This window comes from Colius striatus, chromosome 6 (assembly GCF_028858725.1).
Source record: "Colius striatus isolate bColStr4 chromosome 6, bColStr4.1.hap1, whole genome shotgun sequence".
NCBI classification, from domain to species: Eukaryota; Metazoa; Chordata; class Aves; order Coliiformes; family Coliidae; genus Colius; species Colius striatus.
In genome coordinates this window covers 17,204,464-17,228,977 of record NC_084764.1, presented here as the reverse complement: position 1 = coordinate 17,228,977, position 24,514 = coordinate 17,204,464, and positions in this window count along the sequence as shown.

Below are 24,514 nucleotides of genomic sequence, written 5' to 3'. Positions count from 1 at the left end.
TATTGGTCCTGATTTTGGTCTGTACACTACTTCCAAAAGAGTGTTAACTCCGAAGCCACTGGAGAACATCCCAATGAGAGTTTTATTTCTATCTGAATTGCAATCAAGATCAGTTCTAAAAATCATCTAGATGGTGAAAGAAATAAAAATGCCTTACTGCAAATGAAGCAGTGATCATTCTTTCTTTTCTATCAGGAATAAAAGAAATTCTAATACAGTAGTGCTCTTTGGAGCAAATTTGCCTCAGAATGCAGTAGGATAATCCTGTCTACAACTTCCTTTTGTTGGGATCGTGCAGGATGATTCAGACAACGACACCTTCAACTCTGTTCAACAGGAATTATTGGCAGAATACTGTGCCACAACATTTATTCATTTATTTATTTTTTTTAAGGCTTATAGCTTAAAAAGGCATTTCTTTTGTCCATTATGTTTCTTTCAAAGCTGCATCCCTGAAAAGTAAAAGGAGCTTGGAAATGTGAGAAATTAAAAATTTCTCACATGCTAATTTTCTCTCCTTTGGATTTTTCATAAAGACAAATCAGGCAGAACATTTCTGTGCCTTAGTTTCCTCAGCTGGAGGACCAGGGGGAAAAAAAAAGAAGCTGTGCTAACTCCCACATATATTGGGAGGATAAATGCATTTGATAGGCTTGAATAGAAAGCTTTACATGAGGATATTTACAAAAACCAATGCTTTATTTTGCCTGGCCTCTCATCAAAAGAAACACAGTGTTAAATCTGGAGGCTAATTCTTGGAGCTATGCTGCTGTATAAATGTAACCTTGGTATTACTCAGTGCTATGTTCTAAAAACCACCACACTTTTTTCCTCTCTTTTTTTTTTTTTTTCCAAATACTACTGCACCATAATTACAATTGCCATAGAGGCAGGAGCTAAGCGATTAAATTCCCCATAGGTGTCGCATGTAATTGTTCCTAGCAAATCAGAAGATTAAACAAGGCAACAATGTACAGCGCAAGATAGCCTAAACTCAGTTTTTCCTGCAGAACTGCAAATAGCAGCAAATCAAAAGACTGTTCTCCTTAATTACCACTGTATGAGGCATCAAGCTAAAAGCAGGCTCACTCTGTAATGTTTTCTATACAACTACAGTATGTACATACAATGCAAGCCTTTATGCACCACCTAATAGACAATATTATACACACAATTATTGCTAACTTTCATTTTACAGGGAGAAATCACTGGTGAGCCTAAGATATTGGCCTCTCAGCTTCCCCAGCAAGCAATGTGTTGACTAAACTAGGGGAACAGTTTTACTTCCTGAAGCCAATAGAGACTATTTATACTTAAACACATTTCTTCACAACTTACAGCATGTTGTATTAGGTGAGAGTTTGTGAGCTGGATGGGCTGCAATCTCTGTGAGGTTTACAAGCTGGAGCTTGTGGAGAACATCACCAAGTTTACACATTTTCTCTCTCTTTACTCTGAAATCAACTACCCTGCTGATTAGAAGTCCATCTGGGACTTGAACTCAAGTCATCAAGAGTCAAAGAGCTGAAACAATAAAGACAATGTGGGGTTTTGTAGAAGAAATTGTCATTCTTGTACATTAATGTAACGCAGCAGTCCAATCAATATCTTCATGTTCAGAGCCATGAAAGTATTGGTGCAAGCCGAAATACCTGTCATTATCCTCCCTACTGCTTTTGTCAGGATTTTATATAGTTTTGCATCATTATTTCTTTAATCAGCTTTTCAAGTGCTGTACGGCAGCAAGCTATCCCAGTAATGAGTTTCTTCCTATTGTAGGTTAACTGCTTGTTGAGATTTCCATTCAGTTAGAAAAACCATCTTGCTCTCTGACATATTTTTACTGATTATCAGGGTTACGGGATACACTGTGCACTGAATTTTAATTGTCATCAAACTATATATTTTTAGAAATAAAGATGGGAAATGCTTTTCCTGAAATCCTTGGGAATTCAAGTACTGTCTTTGAGGACAAACTGATTCATAAGATTTACTGATTCACACGTTAGAAGCAGATTATAAACCAACCTTCCAATTTATGAAATGTTCACCTTAGGCATAAACAAAGCAAAGGAAATTGTAAAAATCCTTCTTTAAACATACAATTATTCGTGTTGTTATAGCAAGTATTATTTTAATTACTGTACAAGGCCACCAGCTGACAAGTGGATTTTATCTTCCAGCATATTAACCTGGTTTTAACTGTGAATTGAAATAATTCATTGTACTAAAAAAACACCCCAAACAGTTACATTTTATAAGGTTTTCTTTTAGCAATATTAGTACACCAACTAACAGCTATATATTTTTTTTACATTAATAAAATGTAATGTTGGGGAAATGAAAATAGGGAAAGAAGAATTTATCAGTAAATTATCTGAAGGGTAGAAAGTGAAATAAGCTTAGGTAAGCAGATTTGCACTATTTTTAATACCAGTATCCAGAGATGTACAGTTTTAAATTTTCTAACAAATGTGTCAGAAAGAAATACACAAGTTGCAATGCATCAAACATTTGTTAATTATGGTCTAGTAGACAATCTCATCTACCTAGGAAACCTAGGTGCTATCTTTACAGCCTGTAGTTATGAAATCTATTACTTCATCTTCTTGAAAAGACAGAAAATATTGTGTATCCCTTCAAATCATCACAGTCCACCCAGCTGGAGGAGGGAGGGAAATGAACTCTCTAAAGCAGTTTGTAATTCCACATATTTGCCACCACTTAATGATAAGGTAGTGTCTGTAATCCATATTTTCATTAGTAAACAAATGACAGGTAAAAGGATAAAGAGAATCATTATGGAAAAGAGAATCATTAGGAAATACTGTAGCCAAGGTAACACCATGCTTTTGTGGAAATGAGATACACATCTTACGAGACCATTTCATTAGTGATGATTACATAAAAAATTTTTTTTGTTACCTTTATTAGCAATGAAGTTGCATCTAAATGTATTCCTATAGAAACGCAGAATGAATCAGTCTAAAAATTAAACTCAACGTATGGTTTTTAAAAATTTATTTGCATGAAGTGATAAGCCACTGTTAAGCTACAAATAATGGAAAGAGAAGAAATGAAAACTCTACTGACGAACATGTTGCAATGAAACTCTCTCAATGACTCTCTCAATGCTCGAGTCTATTTTCCTTCAAACATGGCCTGATTTGTAGTTGTTTGCACAGTTATTAATAGTTTAATTTTATTAGTTCACTGCAGAAAACCCTGACTTACATCTTCTGCAATTAAGTGATGAGTCGGACTCAATCACATACTACTCTCGGTTACTCGAATGCAACATCAAAAGTGACCTCAATATGTTTTGACATTGAACTTTAAAAAAGAGTTCTGAAGAACAAAATTTTGTGTTGTCTCTTAAGAAAAGTAGACCCCAAAAGACAGAACTTTACTGCCATTTTCAAAATTGATGGAGTGACTAAATTCTGATTCCAGTGACACCATAATTAATGAACTTCTGGTTTTACACTATTGTAAATTTTTAGAGATGTAGCCTGTAGCCATCTGGTGAAAAAGGTAATCTTGAAAATACAGAAACGATGGGAAATAATCTAACTTGTGTGCTGAATAGCTATGTGGGAATTTGCTGCAGTAATTACCCTCCTATCATTAGTGACACGTAATTGCTATAGCAACCCCACTGCCACCTGTCTCACACTCTTTCTCTCTTTCACACACACACACCACACACACACACACTCTCACACACTCTCTCACTGCATATTCATAGTATTGAAACAAAAGCAGGAAAGCCAGTAGCTTAATGTCATTTATTGAATCACTGCTTTTTCTAATCAACAAAATATAACCTCTTTCTCCCCTGCCAACTCCTCATAAATATTTATTAAAAATAAAATGTTTGTGTTGTAGAAAATAGTGCTGTTCAACCAAAGTATCTCTATTCAACACTAATTCTCTGAGGGAGAGAAAAGAGAATTCTCACAGCTTGATTTCTTTTTTTACTTTATTGCATACACTGGGCCTGAGACTGATTTCACAGATATGGATGTGAATTCTAACAAAGGCAACCATCTAACATATGTAAAACTGGTTTGATATACACAACCAGGGCAGCTGAGATTCATTCTCTTTCATTTAGACACATCTAAACCCACCATGTTTTCTGCAGCTTTCTGTCAGCAGCAGGTGTTCCTTTATTGTGTGCAAGAACTTACAATTTGTACACAATATTTTTATCTTATTGGCAGTGGATGGAGACAGAAGAACAGTCTGGCTATCAAGGTTTCACTATGACATTGTCTAACCCTGCTGCTAGTTTTCTATTATATTACCACTCTTGACAATATCAGTGGAATCTGTCTTTGAAATCTTAAAACAATCTACAAAAATAACATTTCTTTTGTATTTGAAGGTAGCAGAAATTTGCCTCTCCCTATGAATAGAGTGAAAGGAGAGAACCGTTGCTGATCCTTTTCTTCCGCAGCTTACAAAATGACAGACTTGCATCCAGAGTTATAAGCATCCTTAATGTGATGATCCTGCTACATCAGCATGGGGCGTAAAATTGGCTAACAGCTTTATCACCACTAGATGTCATCAACATACCAATAAAGAGGGTTTAGACCTACAAATTTAAAACCACTAGATCTCTCTAACCCTATCACTCAGCATGTTCTAATGTGAAGATGAAATAAAACAGCATTTGAAATATGAAAGAACAGTAAGGAAATGCAGGAACAACATGCCTTGACATAAGCCATTTGTGCCCCACATGCTTATTTCATCTCCTTTGATCAAAAGAGATTATTCATATTTAGTTCTTAATATATGTATTTTTTCCTAAATGAGACACAGATTTTCTCGTTCTGCTTACTCCATCTAAAAATAACTTTCCTACAGATCTTCATGTTGCTGAGGAAGAGAAGGGAGATATCTAATGAAGTAAAACAGTATTATTTTTTTCCACATAAACATATCACATTGAATATTATTCCAGATAAATGCTTGAATGAAAAAAGTAAATCTATGTAATATTTTAATGGAAATGAATCCGTTTTTTAATTGGATAAAAATTTGATGAAAAAAATCAGGTGGGTTGCAGTTTTAATCTTAAAATGACCTTACAGGGTTTTTATAAGGGCATCAAACACCTATGTGCCTCCTTAAATCCACAGAACATCTCACTGCATTTGCTAGTATTCACAATAATTTATTTATTTGGTTTAGAAACTAAGAGGAAGAAACCTGCTTCCAATCAGCTCACTACTTACTGTGAAATGGTTTTCTGGCCATGTCAAGCATGGGTAGACTTCAGATTTCAAGAAGGAAATCCATGTACTGTCCCTTATACTGTTTGTCTCATCTATTTCTGATTAAATTATTCATTCTTTTTCTGATATTCTATCTCAATACAATATGGCCTGTCAAAATACAGGGTTTGGAAGCAGAAAGTAGTATTCATTTCCCAGTTGTGTACTCATTCTGTGCTTAATCTTTAAGCAGAATATATTAATCTGAGGGAATTGTTGGTAATTTTTGTCCTATATTTTGTCACTCATATGTCTTGAATTGTTCTACATATCTATTGTTAATGGGAAATTGCTGCCTGTTAACAAATGGGACTAATTTAAAGACAGGTTAACAACAACAAAAAAGAAAACTCCACAAACATGTAAAAATTGAAATGCTGTTTTAGAAACTTTACAATAAGAACTATCGAATAGCTTATGATGAAGAGGAGGCAAATGGGTTTTTTTAATGTCCATCAGAAGTAATATCATGTTACAAATGAGCTACAGTAGTTGCAGTGCTTTCTTCAGGGTTGCATTCAGCCAGTGCTTGGTATCATGACATATTAAGAGCCTCTTGTAACTCTGCTCTACTCTACATTGAGAATGTTTAATGTTTTACAGAAAATACAAGTTCCTATTTTGAGTCCTTCAGAAAAAAAGGAAATCACTCCATTGTTTCTGCACTAAGTATAGCCAACTAAATAAATTAATTCTACTTTCAGCAATGAAGAGGCATTTGTACAATTCACCTCCTGCACATCACTGCAGACAAAAGCCTGTGATGGTGACTATTAAAATCCAGTAAATGCTCAAGACTCAAGTGTGTAATAGCATAGATCTTTTTCTGATTCCACCCATATAACAACTCCTCTCAGAGGAGAAGGCTGAGCTTCCCGAGGGCTGTTGCAGGAAATTGTACTCTCATAGCTTGGTGGATGCTTGTAAGAAAACCCACGACAGTGCCTTCATATTTGCTGATGGAAATAGTATGTGTAGCTCTTAAGTCCATGGGCAGCAAAGCTGGTTATTTCTCTAACGTAATGAAAATAACAGAAGAACATATCCAGTTCACACCTGACTGTGAGTTCTGCAGACCTAAGGATCATTCTATTAAAGTCAAAGCCTATTAGCAATGTGTAAACAACATCTTAGACACTGACTGTTCATGTTGAATATATTTTTTAAATGTTTTCAGTTCTCATTCAAGGCAGAAATGTCAACACTTTTGCCAGACAGTAAAGGGCAGACATTAAAGGGTGCTACAATCTTGAGGCTGCCATCTGGTATCCTTGAGTGCCAGTCCTGATGGAAAGGAGAGGTGATACTTAAGAAGGATGATAACAGAGAGGCAGTGGGAGGGACTGAAGTGAGGAGGCTTTGTCAGGAATTTCTGTTGCTCTTTCACATTGACTTTTCACTGAAATCTTGCACATAAATGATTTTTTTTTTGGTGTTCTGGGATTGAAAACTGCTGTCCTCTCAAAATCTGCTTGGTATCTTATGAAATCTCAGTGCCTTATACATGTGATTAAAATACAAATAAAGGATTGATGGCATTTAGAACATCTTCTACAGAAGGCACGTCGATGGTGATTCATGAGTCACAAACAAATTGCACATGTGAAAACAAACTGTATTAGAACACATTGCACTTCCATCCAGAGGCTTTTTTAGGAAGCTAAATACTACAGCTCTCTCATTATGGGGGAAACCTGCATTTTAATCAGTAGTGGAATACATTCTTTAACAAAAACAGATAAAGCTCTTTTCTTTGTCCTCTGATGTCAAAAAGAGGGAGAAGCATTGTTATCCCAGTAGGAGTGCAAATGTTTGAGGATTCAAAAGAATGGAAATTGTTTTCTCCCCACTGGCCTTATGCTAAAAGGAAATTCCCATGTCACAGATAAGTAGGGATGAAGACATCAGAATCTATTTTTTCTATTCTGTCATAGATCCATGGATTTATTTCCCTTTCTGACCAACCTTGTCTATCCTTAAAACATCAAATGTACATTTCTATGCAGAGACTTTTGGTGAGATCCTAGATTTCTATCTGTGATGACAGATATTTGGAATCACTTTGCCTGAAAATCAGTAATTATTCGTCAGATATTTGTCAAGTATTCATTCAGTTTATGAAGTTGGATGGCTATAAATTGACTAGCCATATTCTAGAAAGTCAGTGTGTATTTTGAACCTCTATTGTTCCTCATGATATGGTAGACCAAAATTCAGAGTAAGTTGTACTTCAGTACAACTTAGACACTGAGGTGAACAGTAGTGTAGTTACAATGGTGCAGCTAAAAGCAAAGATAGCAAATAAGAAAAGCATTGGACCAGGATGTTACCCAGAGACTGACTGGTGCTGCAAAATCAACCATTAAAGATCAAGGTTTCCATTTGGAAGCGTCAGTCACAGTGTGAGTTAAAATATCTCCCAAGATAGGTCATGTGGAAAATGATGCCAAAATAACTGATAAGTCAGTAGCAATCTGCAGATTCTATCTCCTTGCAGACTGATCATATTTTTAAAGTGAAAAACTGGGGTGTTGTGTTCAGGGGTTCTCAAGGAAACATTCTGGCACAAGGAAAGGGAAGCTGGCCAGGAATTCATTAAAAAAAAAAAAAAGAAAAGAAGGGAGGCACTTTTTATCTCACTTTCAGTGCTAAAATATAAAACTGGAACACTTTGTAGTAAGGACAGGTTGGGATAATTTTTTATCACTGTGTCACCTCTTCCCTGTCTCCACTCTCAGTTTCATTCATTGAAATGTAGCTCAAGTCTTGCCCTCTTATGTCAACACACACCCCACCAATTCTATACATGATGTATTTTTTTCTTCTGCACTCTGTTTTGACAATGCAATTCAACCTCTCAGAATCTCCCATAATTTTCCAGTCATTATCTTAAGATTGCTAGGAGAACTTAAGCTCTCTCTTCAGAAATACTCCTGCATGTCATGCAATGATGTTCTCTTTCTCCTCTTTGATCACTTTGCAATCAGGGCCAACACTTCAGCACTGAAAATTCCACACCTGTCGGAGTACTACTCTCTTTCCTTTACTATATTCCATTCCAAGATCAAAGGTCTTCCTTTGACTGAGAATTCACCTTTTATTATAAAATCCACATATCAAAATACTCCTACACCTCAAACATGCATATCCTGTGTCCTGCACTACCTCATACTAACTGAAAAGTCTAAGCATTTAGCTGTAAAGGCAATGATGAATTTTATATGCAGGGAGATTACCTGTGTTGGTTACAAAGAGTCTTTCTTCCCTCTTTATTCTACCCAACTTGCTGAACTATTGCAATATCTTTCATAATATTGCATTCAAATCAATAATTCTCAGGAAGAAGAATGTACACTTTACTACCAAATTTCAATACATCCTTGAGCAAAGAATAGTAGGCAGTAACAAAAGATTTGTCCTTCAGGAAGCCTGCGTAGAGCAATAATGGAAGAGGAATGCCAAACAGATTTTCCCAATGATAACATGGAAAATATATTAGACTTTATAAAGAAAGTAAGTGGTAATCCATCACACTAACAAGAATATTATCAATTTGTAAAAGGTCATGCATTATAAGTGCTCAAAAGTTTGATTTTCAGGAAGAACATGAGATATTCAACAAAACTGCAGAAAACATTGATCCTCAGATCACAAATACTTGCTCTTTTGCAATGGTGGAATAACCACATGAAGGACAGAAATTCTGCAACATGGACAACTTTAATGTTTTTAATTAAATGTAGATAAAATCCATTATATTTAAGCATGCACTACATCTTTACAAACTCAACATCTGAGTAGAAAATTATGACTATACAATTAAAATCTATAGAGTGGATGAAAAGCTGTAAAAACAGGGACTGAAATCAGTCAAAATCATTGTGACTTTATAAGTTTTTGATCTGCTGCTTCTATTATTTCATAGGAATATCAGATTTGGAAGATACTGTGTTTAATTTGCATTTGATTTAAGAAAGTGTTGTGCCAGAAGTAGGTTAGAGTTTGATGAAAACTGATGAACATGAATCCCTTCTGTGTTATAATAGTAAAACCATTTCACAGAGAGGACCTTTAGGCAATCCAAGAAGGGAATAAGATATATAAATAAATATAAGGCAACAAGGTTTGTTACTATGGTGAGTTTGTGGAGTCTCTATCTGTGGAGATAATCAACACCTGACTGATCCTAACCCTGAGCAACCTGTTCTAGCTTACGCTGCCTAAGAAAGGGGTGGGACTAATGACCTTCCAATCTCAACCATTCTGTAATTCTATGATCCTCCCAGGTTAATATCTTCCATTAGCTAGAAATAGCCAAGTTTTCCTGCTAAAACTCTGTTATTGCAAAGTGTGATATACAGGATGTATCCTATTTATAAATATGATCTTGTTACCATTAAGAAATAAACTGTCAGTTAATCTAATTAATGAAAAAAAAAAACCCAAAAACAAACACATCTCAGATGAAAGCTAGCTTGGAAGTAGCCCAGAGGTCAGAAATTGAAATCTTTGATGTATGCTTAATTATCTCAGCCTTCAACATATGTCTTTGCATGATGCTGTCTGTACATTTCTGAAAATGATGAAGACGCTCCACATTTCCAGTGGGTGTAGGAACAGTGAAAACAAGCAAGGAAGTGAACTTCCTGGATAATGTAATAGAAATAGCATCTCTATATCCATCTGAAACGTCATTTAACCAGCTAAGGTTTACAGTCAGTGTAACATTATAGTGCTAAGTTCATTCAGAAGCTAAATTACCCTATTGCAAATGAAAACAGTATTGCAAGCACTAATGTCATTTCTGAACTTGGACACTAGGCATAGATACTTTGATGGAATGTAGGTCATATTAGTCTGGATATTTAAGTCTACCTATGTAAGCTATGTCAAAGCAATGACAAATTCTGTATTAAAAACATAAGATTAAAAATTTGGGAACTGTAACATAATTCTGACAGTATTAAAGATGTCTGTACAAGAAATTATAGTTTTGAAAAAAATTAAAATGATCAAGTGTTCCCTAATATTTTGTTAATTTGAGTTTGGGCTTGATTTTTCAGAACATTTTAAATAACAAGCATAAATCCAACTCATTTCAATCACAGCTGTGATCACTTGGCACTTCCATGTATCTGACAAGGATGACTCAAATAGGTACCCAGAATATGTGGCCATTTTTAGCAGCCATTAGCAGCCATATGTGAAAATTTTGGTTTAAGTGTCTTGATTACCATCATGTTAGAACTTTGCAGTAGATTCAGTTCTCACTGTCACAAGTCAAATCTCTTATGCTTCACCTACCATTTCCAGACATACTTTGCTCCTACAGAATTTCCAAGGTACATGATGGATGAACCAGTTTTCTTTTGATCATTATTCTCCCTCACAATTTATTCTTGATACATGTTCAGAAGATAGTGTAGCCTTTTCAATTAAGCAAAATGTGAAAATATTATTGCAAGAACAGATAGATAGGGACTACAGCCTAAAACATACAGATGAGGGCTGAATTAACATTGCCGAATCAACTTGGGTTAAGAAACTCTTAAGATAAGAAACTCAAGAGTTAAGAAACTCTTGGGTTTCTTAAATTCTGAGTTTCTAATTTACAAAATTAAAACTCTTGCACTGCTATATGTAAAATTTGGGGGTTTTTTTCCCCAGAAAACAAATAGCAAAAATTAGCTGCATACTAACTATATTGGACTTTGTATATAACTTCCAGCACAAAATTTTAGTAGTATATCTGGAAAAATAGATGGTAAGAAGTAGGTGATTGTCTTTAAGTTGATGCTACAGCCATTTTCCCTGCATGCTTCACAGCTATTTTTCTCACAGAAGAGGAATTCTGCAACAATTAAGTGGGAAGCAATAAAATTATGTTGGCATATTTCTGCCCTGTAGCTAATGGGCCTGTGGTCTTAGCAGGTTTATAAGAATTGATGTAGATTGATGCTGACATGGCTAGGTGATGGACCTCACCTAGTCTCTTCAAATTGGAGTACATCAGACTGTGTAGGCCTGTCGACTATTGGGTAGAATTGAAAATTGCCTAGTACACAGTGTCATGCAACATAGAGTTAAGTATGCCAAGTGTTCCAGAAATTATATTGCTTCATTCTAAAAGCTTCTTACTAAGTTCTAGTATGTGATACTGTTTAGAACAAGATGAATTTTAATATCTAAAAGTTCATAACTTGGTTGTATTTGGCTGTACAAATCTGAGGTTTCTGCTCCATAGCATGCATGACTAAGAATTCTTTATGAAAATCTTTTATAGTATCAGCAAATCTTTAAAAAATATTCAGTGTCCAACACCTGACATGTTCAGTCCAGATTTTGAAAATCTAGCAAATTTAAATGCAAGTAAAAATTGAATATTCAAATGCTGAAGTGTTAGACAACTGTAAGTATAGATATTTTCTATAAATGGATGATTAGGAGCATGTGTAAATATGATAACATAAAATGACTACCTTTTTGTTAGCCTACTCCTTATCTGCTTACAAACAAGTTAAAAAGCACAGTACAGCCTCAATGAGGCTATATTATTTTCTCTCTAGATCTTTAAAGAAGTATAAGTTATTTTTCATAAGACCTATTCAGAAGGAAAATGGATATTCACTTCTGGTTTCTGTGGCAGCAGCTATGTGAATAAGTATAAACTTGTATAACTAACTTCAACAAGATATTAAAGGAAAAGTAATGCAGATGCTTCTCAGTAGTTCAAATGGAACAGATACATATTCTCAGTGAAAAAACATTATTTTCTGTGTTAGTAACCTCATTATTGTTACTTTCTCAAATGATGAATAAACCAAAGACTTGGAAAGAAGTTTGGTATTATTGTCTTTCATGATATTACTAATATTTTTTAATATATGGCAGTAATACATAACCTTTCATGTATGTTTACAAAGTAATGACATAATTGTTCATGCTTGAATGATAATTAAATGTGTTGATGTTTACAATTAGATGTAATAACATAAAGATGGTCTGAACATTTGCCAATGTATCCTCTATCTGTATCTTTTAAAAAATAATATACAGTAGCAACTAATTAGGTGACTAATCTTTATGGCAATTTACAAATGGTCTGTATGGTATACACACAAGCAGAAACACATACACACATTTACATTCTTACCTATCTAAACATAATTAGGTGGATAAAGTCAGTATGTTTTTAGCACAAGTGCCTTACTTCAGTCTAAGTCTATCCTTGTGGAACACCTAACTGGATTAAAATAGAAAAGCAATATATGTAATTGTGAAGTATTTTATAATAAAGTTTACATTATCTGACCTTCTGAAAATAATTCGTCCTTAGTGCTGTGATTTGTATGTATATTTTAGACTAGTAACATGAAACAATCAACTCCTGCAGAGGAATGACAAAAAGGGTCATTTATATATCTGACATAGAATTTGCATAAGACTAGATGTTTTTTGAGAAAGGTGTATCTTATTCTCTAAAACAGAAAACCTAGAATGTTTTTTTCATGTATGACATTGGACAAAGGCTAAAGGTATTGTTGCTTCTGAAAATCGTACAACACAATCTTTAACCATTGCAATTAACCACAATTTCCCTACAGAAAAAGTATGGTCTATTGAAACACCCAGAGACAAATACTTGAAAATATATACAAATACATTTGTATTTTCAAATGATCTTTGGGAAAGCTTCGTTTCGGTTTTCAAGGTCTGAGGATTAACATGGTCACTGTACAATTCTGAAGAAACACGCAGTTTATTAAAACTGACCTGTAGGAAACTTAAACACAGTAGGAACTTAATAACCTTTGTTCATTGCAGCTTTACAGAACCTAAGAAAAGGGGACAGTGTATAAGTAGTGCTTAAAACATTTGATATGTTACAGTTGTAAAACTCTAACCATGAGTAGCTAATCTAATTTAAAAAAAATCGTAAGTGATTATTAAGCTTCAAAGGAGCTGTGAGCAAGTGTTAGTGATTGAGGAATATGTGGGACTTCCATTCAAGCAGTCAAATTAAGTGATCAGCCACTATTTAGGGGCCTTTTCAATGTATTTTATACCCCAGGGAATCTAGATCCAACCAAGAGCCATGGCTTATGGTTGTTCTGCCTACATTTGCAACAGCTTGAGGTATGCCATCTCACATGGTTTAGGGAAATTGCTGTCAGCATAAACCAAATAATTCCCTCCCTCTGGTCCTCAAGATTAGCTGGAAAGTGTAATCTCTCATTATCAAACCTTCTGCTTTACTCTGTCCTGCTGTAGCTCAGTGTCACTGGCCTTGTTCACAGTCATCTCATCATTGTCACAGACACATTTTTTTAATGTGACAAAACTGCATTTAGTAATCATGAGCTTGACAGATATGTATCCAGAAAAGAAAAAGTATTGAGTGTAACTTTGGAAAATTTTCATCAACTTAATGCAAAAAAGAAAATTTTTGCCCATATAGGTTCACTCATTTCATTTGAGCAGATAAAGTCTTGATTATTCTATATATTCTTCATTGAAATAACAAAGATGGAGACCCGCTTGAACATTCCTTGTGTTCAGTGATCATTCTCTCCATTCCAATAATTCCTTCAAACCGATTCATTTCATTGTCTGCAAATGTAGCTTGTAAAATCAACCCTCAGATTTTTAGATTTCTCAGGAGCATTTCTTTACAGCTTTCTTTTTCATTGGCAAAATATATCAGCATAAACAGGTTTCGTTATGGATAAATAACTGAGTGCTCATTTGCCGCTGTCATAAATCAGCCCAAAGATACAGTCTTACTATTCATACACTCAATCTATTGCAGATCTTTCCAGCCAAAAAAATTTCATATATAATTACTTTACCTTACTCAAATTATTTCACCTCACTCTAATTAACAACAGGGATGCCCTGTCTCACAACATCTGAGCAATCTGAAAACATTAGGCTTCAGGTATTTTCTCCTATCATTTGTAGATGAGAATCTGGGTTATATCTCTGGATTTACTGCAGACTGAGTTAGGAGGTATCTTGTGAACTACATGCAAAATAGTTTGGAATGATGGGGGTAAATGGTTTTCGTGAAGCTTTGTAAAGATAGTAGAAAGGATGGACTGCTGAGCTGAAAGCATGAATCTTCTCTACAGAATATTTAAGAAGCTTCTGAGGGATGTTTTATATTTATAAAGGCTAAATAATCTGCCCAATTTATGGCAGACTGAATAATGACATTAAGTGCTGAATTTTCACTATTGCTGAAACTGACACGACAAGCAAACAGGAAAAAGTCTCATTCTTTTGATGGCAAAAGCTCTCAAGTAGATCATATTCCCTTCTTGTCTGTAGGAATACACTGTATTAGTGTAATCAGCAGAAACAGGATATTGCTTTCTGAGTAGTAGGATAAAAGGCAGAAGACATGCGCCAACATCTCAAAATAGAATCTTTAGAAAGGACAGAACCAAAATGTTATTACTGGAAAATCTGGGAAGAACATTGTGTTACCAAAATAAAAGTTTTCTGAGAGAACTGAACAATTCTACATAGGCCAATTTACACATAGAATCACAGAAGTACAGAATGGTAGGGATTCGAAGGGATCTCTAGAGATCATCTAGACCAACTCCCTGCTAAAGCAGGTTATTCTCGACCAGGTTGCACAGGAAAACGTCAGGTGGGTTTTGAAAACCTCCAGAGAAGGAGACTCCACACCCTCCCTGGACAGCCTGTGCCAGGGCTCCCCCAACTGCACAGGAAAGAGGTTTCTCACGTGCAAGTCAAACTTCCAGCTTGTTCCCGTTACCCCTTGTCCTGGCACTGGGCACAACAGAAAAAGACCATCCACATCCTCTTGAGTCACTCTTTAGATATTTACAGACATAGGTAAGGTCCCCTCCCAGTCTTCTCAAGGCTAAACAGCCTCAGGTCTGGTGGCCTTTTATTGTAAGAGAGATGTTCCAGTCCCCTCATCATCTTCCTATCCCTCCATTAGACTTTCCATGGAAGTTGCCTATCACACTTGAATTGGAGAGCCCAAAACTGGACACACACAGTAGCCCAGATGTGGCTTTCCAGGGCAGAGCAGAAGGGGAGAAGAACCTCCCTCAACCTGCTGGCCACACTCTTCTTGATGCATCCCAGGATGCCATTGGCCTTCGTGGCCATGAGGGCACATTGCTGGCTCATGTTTAGTTTGTTATCAACCAGGACTCCCAGGTCTCTCTCCAAAGAGCTGTTCTCCAGCAGGTCAAAACCCAGCCTGTACTGGTGCATGAGGTTGTTCCTCCACAGATGCAGGACTCTGCACTTGTCCTTGTTGAACCTCATGAAGTTTCTCTCTGCCCAACTCTCAAGTCTGTCCAGATCTTGTTGAATGGCTGAACGTTCTTTTCTAATAACTTTTGCCTAAAGAGAGGTTATTAGATATCAACATGTCATGTAATAAAAGCATATTGATGAGAAAAATAGGGGAAAAAAAGAGGCATACCTGAATTTATACACTGCAAAACATATACTGAGAGTTGACCCAAAGGGCCACCTCAATAAGTTGATCTCACACAAACTCAGTTCTCTTCTCTTTGAAGTGTGATACAACATTTCTTTTGTTAAGAAGATATCATATGGAGAAGAAACAGTAAAAGCTTTACAAACACATTGTTATCATATCCCTTGAACATGGTTCTCTTTTCCAACTGGATTCTGGAACCAATCCTGATTTTATTTTTTCCCATCACAACTAGCTTCCAACTTTAATTCTTATCAAGAAGTTCTTTCAATTATAATTGAGGAAAAGCTCCTCTCTCTCTCTCTGATTTCCAATATACCCCAGTTTATTTTCCTCAAAAGAACAAAGTTTCTAGCACTGCAGCTAGAAACAGTTTGAGATAAGTGGGGAAAATGAACCACTGGACCAGACTGTCTCCCACACTCCAACCATTGCACATTAACTTACACTATGTATATCTGTTCTTTCTACAGATCCACAGCTGCCTCACCTCACACCCACTAGTTTTTGGAATAATATTCAATTTACCAGATGATGATTTTATACTCCCCAAGTTAATTTACTGGACTTACTCCATTCTTCAGTAGTTTTACTGCAGGAAGAGATTAAGTCATGGGAACAGCTATATGATTGTCATATGTTTATGTTGGAAATTCTTGAGAATATTAGCAATGTTCTTGGGAATTCAGTAATCCATCACTATCAAAATCCCATATTTTCTTTTTTTTTTTTTTAAATTGCACATACATAGACAAATATTATAAGGAACTGCCACCCGTGTAGACAGCATAATTAACACAATGTGCTGCTATTACATTAGCTAACCATCAGGTTAACTAATGCTGTTCAAACCTTCCATATTATGTCAGTACTTTCAAAGCTACTATTGCAGAAAGTTAGATATTTTATATTGAAAGTCATTTGACCAACACATTCATTTTCCTTAGCAACTGCAGAAATGTGTTGTGACATTTCATCATTAATAAGACTTCATTCAGTAGCAGAAAAAATGACAGACTCTGGTTAATAAAGAAGACCACAAGTTATTATAATATTGGGTTTCAGATTGCACCTGATTAAACTGAAGTTTGCTGGTTCCTATAGCCTTTTATCATGCATATATCCCTGGCTGAAGACACATATAATTCAGAAATAAAGTCTAAATAGTTAATCGCTTTTGTTTCAAAGTTTTTGTCTTGCCAAAAGGAACTTTTTTTTCCATCCTGCAAAGAGGACATAGTATTGTCTTCATTATGTATTTGTTCAGTAGACGATTTGTACAGACTGCTAGACCACAAATCTGGCATAATATGTCAGTATGACAGTTGTAATATGATTATATGATGCAATACTTTTGATGCCATCTGATACATTTCTCAGATGGTTTTATTTGTCTTAGAGAAGTTTAAGGTCTATCATGAGCTTAATTTTTTAATGTGAGAATGTGATTTATTAGCAACCAATGCAATGGATTGCATGGACACTTGCACATTCACCTTTTGTATCCAGTTTTTCTGCTTGAAGATATGTTTGATTTTATAGTTTTAAAAGGTTTTTTTGGTTTAATTTTTTTTGCATGTGTCTTTCAATTTTAAAGAGGAAGATGAAACACTCAAAACCTCATCCAATCTTGGTTTAACAGTGCCCACTTACACTGACATTGTTTTAGATAAAAATATTTTAAAAATTAATTAAAATGATGGTTTTGTTAAAATTACTCATTTCCATTAACAATGATAAAATGATTTTAAGTTAAAAACATCCCTTTCCATTTTGTCATCTCAGTTTTTCTTGTAAGATATTTAAGGAGGAAGCGGGGATCAGAATTTAAAAAAATCTCTTATTTTGTTTTGTTTTACTTTTATCACCTAAGTGGTTTTATAAGCACCTCAAAAGCTGCTAAGAACTCTCCTTTCCTTTTGGAGGAGTGTAGAAGGTAAATAATGTGTAAAAGCAAATAAAGGAAATGATTCTTCAGTGTTTCAAGTGACTAGAATGGCATAAGCTAGGCCTTAACTACAGAGATCTGTTTGATGTTGTGTAAAGGTAAGACATGAAATAAAAGAAAAATAGAAAACTCATAAATAAGGAATTTTTCAAGAGAGGTCATCCAGCTTTGTTAGAGTCAGTGGTGGATGCAGAAAAGAAAGACGGACTGGTTAAAAAATGTGGAGAAGGATTTTTCAGAGGTTAAAAATAGCAGGAAGTTATCTGACTCTTAAACCCATCGGAATAAAGGGTCACCAGTATGTACTTAACCCCTTGGGAAAAAAGTGTCACTGAGAATGTTGATTAGTTATTCAAAGCCTACGAATAGAGAATTTCTTTTTCCAATCATTTATTCCAGCTATTGTAACTAGATTTTGCGGTAGGGAACATGGGTTTGGGTATTCAAATGATGCTTCTCTTACTGAGATTGTAATTTCCTCATAAGGAAATTTGAGTAGATGGCAACTTTTCTTTGTTTTACACTGTATCAGTCTTGTCACAGGTACTCAGTTAAGTAATGGTTACTGATTTCAGTGACTACTACAATGTACATTTTATCCTCTTATCCAATTTTATTACTATTTTTAAAATCAAGCAGTATAAACTTGTTCCACTTGGGTTCTGGTTTCCATGAAGACCAAATTACAATTTGCTTTTTATGCAATCAGTCAGTAATGATGCTATCCTAGGAAAATGATGAATAGCTATTTTGGCTTGGTCCTTAAAAATGCTGTTTTCATATTTCACTGTGAGCTGAACAGAGGAACTCTACAGGAACTGGACTGAAACTGGCATTTTCTACAAACTCATTCTATACTCAGGGTAAAGTATTATCCCAACAACTATACTATTACCAGATCATTTCATTAAAGGCATGTTTGAAAAGATCGTACCTGTGTTCCATGTGTCTTTTGCCCATAGCTACGATGTGGGCTAAATTTACATAGAACTACATATGCACATTCTTGAGTCATTACTAAACTGGTTTTTTTTTTTTCCTAAGCAAGTGACTTTAAAAATCTTTATTCCTACTGTTTCATAGCACTTATTATTTTCGATTACTATTTTTCTCTCTTGCATACTTGAACAACAGAAAGCAGCAGTCACTATCACATGACCTAAATACTCACTTACAGTGAAATATTTTCAAAGCAGTGACCTTCCAGAGCAGGCTACAAATAAAAGCCATTCTATTGAGACTTCTTCTTTCCTTTGTTCCTTTCTCCTAAGGAAAATAGATTGGAAATATAGCAATTATTCTGCCTGGAAATTGAAAAGAATTTCTGAGCAACCTTGCACAATTGAGCTGGCACATGTAAAAACTCTTTCTGACTCACTGAGCTGGCATATACTGCTAAATCAGCATTGGCAGGGTTCCAGACAGTCTGTCACCAACACTGGATATTGCAGTAAGTACCAGTTCGCAGTATTGTATCCAAATTGGTTTTATTGAGTTGTTTCTTTCAGTGCTGCAAGGACTGGCTTAAGAAACTAAAGCCTTGGACTAAAAATAAAGAGACCACAGTGGAAGTAAATGTGTGTCAGCTGAGTGCGCTATTAATAAAAAGTCTTTGCTTAAATTCCTTTCAATGACTCTATTTTCTTACACAGACAGACTTTTAAATCTCTTACAAAGGTATCAATTAGTTTATCAATTATCTTCATGAAATAATTCAGAAAATAAAAACATAGACTAAAATCATAGCAAGAGTGATTATAAAGTGCAATACCTATGATTTTCTCAGCAATCTTTTTTTTCTGGAAATAAATATTTTGTCACTTTTTAGCTGGGGACATAGAAAGGGATTACTAAGGAACTGTTCTCTTTGATAGGTAACTAGATAAATCTTGAAATAATCAGTCAGTTAGTTTCTCATTTCAGTTTAAGCTATGTCATATTTTTTTTTTTCAGTTCTGGAGGCAGGGACATCCACAGAGGAAGCAATTATGGTTTAACTAATCATACAAATTTACCTATAATTGAGTTAAATCTGGCTGTATGCTTGGTATGTGGAAAATTACATCTACTTTGGACAAGATTTGTCTCATTTGAACTTGGGCACTCAGTAAGGACCTTCCAATATACACGATGGAAAAGAAATAGCTAGGTCTCTAGTAAGGTTCATATATTAAATGTTGTTGACTTTAGAGAATAGGGTAGAGGTAAAAATATTAGGAATGACACACAAGAGTAATGGAACTTCCGATCATGCATTCTGCATTCCAGAAAGTCTGTTCAGCTCTTTACCTGTGAGGACTTCATTGCTCTTACTGTCTATGTTGATTGGATGAAAGTCACTTCTATATGTTTAAATATATTCTTTGATTGCATAACAGTCCTACTCATAGGCTTTTGGAAAATAGAAATGGACCATAAGAAATAATCTAATTCACCCTCTTGCAAAACAGAATGAACTATATCTGAATTATTCCTGACATATCTTATGAAGTCTGGTCCTAGAATGCTTCAGCATTGGGTTTAAAGATAGTCTGAAACATTCCAAACAATTTGTTTGGTTGACATCTAAAAACTTTTTAATTGTAGGTGCCTACATTATCAGCTCTCCAGTTAGAGCAGAGACAATGTCAACTTCTAACAATACACTGGGGATTGTTAACAGTGCTTGTTTGCTTATGTTTTACTATTATTTGTCCCTGTCTGTGGGTTTAGCACATACTTTGAAATAGAAACAATCTTCTGTCATAGAATAACTAAATTAATCTGTCTTGAAACAACAGTGAAATAAATGTATTTATTTACAAAATAAAACAAAAAAAGATAATACAGGGATTAAGATAATAGCTACAGAAATTAACATATGACTATACCTCTGCCCAGTACTTACTAAGTTCCAAAAGTTTTTCTGATCCTATTTGTATCTAGCTGTCAAGCTAAACCATACTTCATGGTTTCTGGCTGATGTGCAACCCTGCATGTTCAAATTGCATTAATGGAAAGGAATCTGTCAGTGGGAAGTCATACTTTTTTTTCTAGCAGAATATCTTCGAAAGCTATTAATATTAAACATTCCTCTTCGTCCCATTCTTTCTGGTTCTCTTAATATTAACTCAGTGGTGAAAATTTTATTTTCATCACTCCATTGCCTTCCCTTTCCAGCTTTAAAAATGCCAGAGTCTTCTGGGTATGTTTGGATGCCATTATAACCTGCTGGAATACTCAGTGTTGCTCAGAGGTCAATTATTATCGAATCAAAAAAGGAAAATACTCTTTCCTATCTCCTGAAGCAATGTGTAGTAATTAGTGTCTTCTTGTTTTTGACGATAAATTGCACTTTACAATTTCCTGTAAATGTGTAAATTGACAAACAAAACATCTGCAAATGGGATTAATGCTTCCTTATGATTAGAACTGTTTCACTTGACTGGTTTTTGATTAACACCAAGTAATAAAAACTAACTTTGGGATGATATTGAGCTTGGGGTCAATTAAGCCACCAAAACAGTCTTTAAGGTTCATGTAGCTACTGGAGATTCTACAATCTGCTGTATCAATCTTCACCTATACCTTACTACATTTTCTATTTACAAGGTAGTTTAAATGTCTAGTTTAAATTTTCCTTGGTGCCTATATGTAGAACTGTGACACTTGTTCCTGTTGAACAAAAGCCTGTTTTCAGCATCACCTTTTTAGTTTGTGAAGAACTTTATGAATGCAGTTATGCTTTCCATTATACTTGCAACATCTCCTAAATTGTGTCACCTTCAAATGTGTTGTTTGTTTTACATTTTATAATGCAAAATACTGAACTAAACACAAGGTGGATCCTTGTGGAACCTATATTGATATATTATTCCAGTTAGATAATGTGGAACGGTTTTAAATTCACTTGGTAGTAATTCTGTCACTTTGCCTTAATTTGCTCACTAGGATGTTCCAGTGGACAGTGCTAAAAGCCTTATGAGGTCAATATAAATTACCTCTCATTATATTTATATAAAAACAAGTTTACACAGTTTTTCAGCATTATATGGATATATTCAGTCAATTTATTTTAACACACAAAAGTTATGAATGTAAACGAATGCAACTATTTCAGATGAAAGAGTATTTTTTTAAAAAGAGGGATAAAGTCAAATATATTTGTTGATACTAGAAACATATTCTTCTTGGGCTTGTTCATGCAGTTTTCCTGCAAACAAAAGACTTCTCTGAAAAAATGAACATATGGAAATCTGCATTGACATCAACTTCATGAACTTAGTGCATAGATAAATGAAGGAATAGCCCTCAATGTTTCTGAAGGGAAAATGTCAATTTTTCAGTAGACTCCTCAGCTGTAGTTAGCTACGGCATCACTGTTTATCACATCTTCAGCTTATGAACATGTGCATGCTGAAATCCTTTGATTAATTTGCTCCTCCTAAGACTGAATATCTTCACAGATTTTGGTTAGCACAGTAGAAGCCTTTCAGTCCCTGCTGTAAGGAACTAACTTTGGTTGTCACTTTGACAAAAATTATTTCTACCCTTAATGGTTGTGTAATAAATTGTGTAGCGTGATTCACTGTAAGAGCTTTGCTAACCAATGATACGGTTAAATAATAATCAAAACTGAAATATTTATTTTGAACAGTTAGCTAAAGAATATCTTCCTATGTCCTTGAAAGAACATTAACAATGATCATAAATAACATGGTGAACACCTTTGCAAAACATCCTGCCCTGGATTAACTTTATTCAGAACATAGACTGTGATTTTACTTTGGAAATCTTTATAAGTCCTATGACCTATACAGTTAAAAAACCCCAACAATCCACAGTTATACTTTTCCAAAAGCAGATCAAAGAGAAGAAATAACATACCTTTCACAAGGGACTTGGTATTGTTTGAAACCCTATAATCCAAATCTCATTCTGTTTCTTCAACTGGTTGAGTGGTTTCAATAGGCAGGCCTGCAATCCAATCAATTTTAAAGTAGCTGTAAAAATAGATTTTGTCCACTGTAGAACATTCTGATTATGGATTAACATCAAAGTTAGCAAACATAAGAGTGATGAATTACAAATATCTTGATAGTACCATAGAACTTACCCCCAAGATTGTGATATGTCAGTGGTATTTGGGATAACCACTCCTTTGGAACCCATCACTATAGCTAAGGAATATTTAAAAAAAAAAAAAAAAAAAAAAAATCTTGCTTTGTCTAGCAGCAGAGTGAGGTTTCTCTGCCAAGAAGATCTTGTGAAACACTATAATAACTGGTTACCACTCATCTGGAAGCTTTAAAAGGGTATTTGTATAAATAAAAATATAATAATCATTTTAGACATACAGAATATGTTGTAGATGAGATTGTTATGGTAGCCTTGCTAAGACTTTGATCTTATGTCTGTTTTCTTAAGAACAAAGGACGTTTTTCTTAGAGCTAGTTCTCAAAATATGACACATCTCTGAATGGTGACAGCAATCATTCAAGATGCCTATTTTTTCTGGTGACAATAAGTTATATTTCTCTTCTTTAAAACATGCCAAATAGGCAAGGATTGAAAGTGGGAGAAGGCTATTATGAAGCACCATAAGAGAAACACTAAAATATTTTGCAGTGCATTTCCTCCTGTTTCTCAGGAGCAAAATGTTAGTAATATTCTGTGTGTTACAATGAACATACAAAATGAATGTCTAAACAGGAAAAAAATTCAAACACGAACACAGCAAATTTCTTGTTTTCATGATTCAAAAGTTGAGGGTTCAGACACGTAAAGGATGCAATGTATTGATGCAAAAATCTTGCTTAAGCAAGAGAGAATATTCACATATATTGTGAACCAGAAATTAGTTACACTTTCAGTCCAGTTCCTCCCTTTATATGTTGATATATATCCCAGAGGAAGTCACAAAGGGCTCCACAGTAAGCATGGATCTACCTAGAAGAAAAGTAATTCTTCTTAACTTTCTATATGCTGATTTATGTTAGGATGAAAGTTAATATGACTTCCAAATCTGAAATTAATTAGGCATAAGTAGTATCTCATGGCAATGTGTCCTGTAACTTGAGTATGGCAAATATTCTGTTCTTTCAGTTTGTCCTGTGTATTTTTCTCTTTCCTTCTAATGAAACTGCTGATCTTTCACATTGCTCAAATTTGCCAAGTCATTTACATTTCCTCAGCAATGTTTTTGAAACTCTTTTCTATTACTGATGTAATCTTTTTTTATTAGATGGTCAGAACTGAAAGCAATTTAATAGGAGAGCATAGCTACTAATTTAAAAACATTCAATATTCTTTCTTTCTTACTCTTTATTTAAAACAAACTGTTTATTTTAATAGTTGACTTACATACAATGAAACTCTCCCCGGTATGTAGTTCCATTTTAACAGAGGTATTACAAATATTAATTTGACCCAGGAAATCTAAGTACTTCCTGTTTCCAGGTCATTTTGTTTTAACATCCTGTATCAAATACTTGTTTCACTCATGCTGGCAGACATCTAACAATATTTTAAGGTAATATCTGTGTTTTCTATTGATTTAATGTGATGATATTAAAATAGTTCCCTGCACTAGTTCTTGAATGTTTAATATTGTGGAAATGTATAATCCTGAAGATTTTATCTCAGCACGAGCAGATGTGAACTTTCAGACGCTAACAGGGAATTGTGATAACCTTTAGCTCATCCTGTTAAATGTTATATCCATTCAGATATCTTCCCTTAAACTATATACAAAACTGTTTTCTAACATAATTCAATACATTTTGTAAAAGTAATTGAAATGGAGAATCT